The sequence below is a fragment of the Sycon ciliatum genome, chromosome 6, assembly GCF_964019385.1.
Source record: "Sycon ciliatum chromosome 6, ocSycCili1.1, whole genome shotgun sequence".
Taxonomy (NCBI): Eukaryota; Metazoa; Porifera; class Calcarea; order Leucosolenida; family Sycettidae; genus Sycon; species Sycon ciliatum.
This window is the reverse complement of record NC_088648.1, coordinates 25,202,634-25,205,133: the sequence shown is the minus strand read 5'-3', so window position 1 is coordinate 25,205,133 and position 2,500 is coordinate 25,202,634. Positions and strand designations below refer to the sequence as shown.

General features: G+C 49.9%; 1 protein-coding gene across 3 annotated transcripts in view; it reads left to right on the top strand.

Annotated features, from left to right (window-relative positions):
* Positions 1-2,500, top strand: part of LOC135819767 (N-acetylglucosaminyl-phosphatidylinositol de-N-acetylase-like) — a 19,129-nt gene that overhangs the window by 12,526 nt on the left and 4,103 nt on the right. The gene's annotated exons all lie outside the window — the stretch shown is intronic.

Genomic DNA, 2,500 nt, shown 5'->3' with positions numbered 1-2,500 from the left:
AATCCAGAACTAGCGGTAAAGGAGTCGGCATCATCGCCAAGCTCTTGCTTAGCGAAGTTGAGAGCCTTCTCCATCAGCACCACCCACGACAATCCAAGCTTGTCAGTCACAAACTTCTCCCTTCGAAGCAAAATATAATTCACTAGTCGCTCCTCAATTTTCCCGAGCTGGGAACTTCTGTTGCGGACTCCCTGTGGACCAGACGGATTTGCATCAGCGAGCTTGCCAGCTTCAGCATCCCTCAGCCAGCCGCGGAACGTCGCCTCCGGAACATTGTTCAAATTCGCAAATTTTCGATCGCAGGTTTTTCCACTCTCACGGTAGAGACAAACCAAACGCAGTCGATCAGCCACTGTTCGCTGTTCTTTCGTTTTCTTATGAGGAGGCATCGTCAAGCAAAGGGAAACGAAGTATTGCACGATGGAAACAGAAGTGCGTCTTGTCAAATCTCTACCACAATTATCAAACAAAGAGTGCGAAAACTATAAACGGAACTTCGTTACTTTCTCGATCATGACTTCATGCAGTGGTACGTAAGTAGATCTACAGTTGCGCTCACTGAAACCCGACCAAAAGTGCAAAGCTGGCGCCCTGGACCAGTTCCGATTACATCATTGTATGTGTACATGTGTACGCCCAGCCGTATTCATTCCATTTCGAGGGCGTCAAGGGCCGTGGAAGTCGAGGGCGCCAGCTTTGCACGTTGGGTCGGATTTCAGTGAGCGCAACTGCACGTCTCGTGTCCAGTCAGTGTACAGTGTACAGTGCGCATGCAGCTCAGTGCTTGTACGCGTGTTCAGCACGCATGTCCATATGCAGAAGCCTGTACATATACATTCAGGGGGCATCGGACACGGTACGGTCACTACGGTATTGACCGTACCACTTTTGGCCCAGTCATCCCGTAAATCAATAAAATACACTGATCTGGGATCTAAACTTCCAAGTTTTTCGGCTCAGCAACCACTCTCCCCCGAGTAAGTTAGACTTTGACCGTACCACACTAAGCTACAGTACAATCTGGTTTAAGCGACCACCCCACAGTGCAAGGAAAAGCGGTCGTTAAAGTCAGGTGGTCTTTAGAACCAGGTCCCACAGTGTCTGTGTAGAGCTGTTGGTGCATGGAAAAACGGCGGTTAAGAGCAGGTGGTCGCTAAGCCCAGCGGTCGCTTACACCCGGTGTTACTGTGCCTTCCGACGCCCCTGACATGACGTGGTGCATAATGTAAGTCGCACACTCGCTGACATGACGTGGTGCATAATGTAAGTCGCACACTCGCTGACATGACGTGGTGCATAATGTAAGTCGCACACTCGCTGACATGACGTGGTGCATAATGTAAGTCGCACACTCGCTGACATGACGTGGTGCATAATGTAAGTCGCACACTCGCTGACATGACGTGGTGCATAATGTAAGTCGCACACTCGCTGACATGACGTGGTGCATAATGTAAGTCGCACACTCGCTGACATGACGTGGTGCATAATGTAAGTCGCACACTCGCTGACATGACGTGGTGCATAATGTAAGTCGCACACTCGCTGACATGACGTGGTGCATAATGTAAGTCGCACACTCGCTGACATGACGTGGTGCATAATGTAAGTCGCACACTCGCTGACATGACGTGGTGCATAATGTAAGTCGCACACTCGCTGACATGACGTGGTGCATAATGTAAGTCGCACACTCGCTGACATGACGTGGTGCATAATGTAAGTCGCACACTCGCTGACATGACGTGGTGCATAATGTAAGTCGCACACTCGCTGACATGACGTGGTGCATAATGTAAGTCGCACACTCGCTGACATGACGTGGTGCATAATGTAAGTCGCACACTCGCTGACATGACGTGGTGCATAATGTAAGTCGCACACTCGCTGACATGACGTGGTGCATAATGTAAGTCGCACACTCGCTGACATGACGTGGTGCATAATGTAAGTCGCACACTCGCTGACATGACGTGGTGCATAATGTAAGTCGCACACTCGCTGACATGACGTGGTGCATAATGTAAGTCGCACACTCGCTGACATGACGTGGTGCATAATGTAAGTCGCACACTCGCTGACATGACGTGGTGCATAATGTAAGTCGCACACTCGCTGACATGACGTGGTGCATAATGTAAGTCGCACACTCGCTGACATGACGTGGTGCATAATGTAAGTCGCACACTCGCTGACATGACGTGGTGCATAATGTAAGTCGCACACTCGCGGTAAGGCGCGCATTTTCTCTTCCAGGACACTGTGCGTGACTTATCGCGAGTACACTGTATGTCTACTGCAAGAACTTGAGATGAGCCTCCCGAACCGGCAGCTCTACTCCATTGATGATGTAGTAGCGTCAGGACATCTGCAGTTCCAAGGTGTCGGCGGAATTCATATTGCTTTGCAGGCAGATTATTATGGCCATTCAGAAAGTTCATGATTGCGAGGTTCAAAATGCCTTCCATTACCTGCGAGATAATGTTGAGTAGGGACAGTC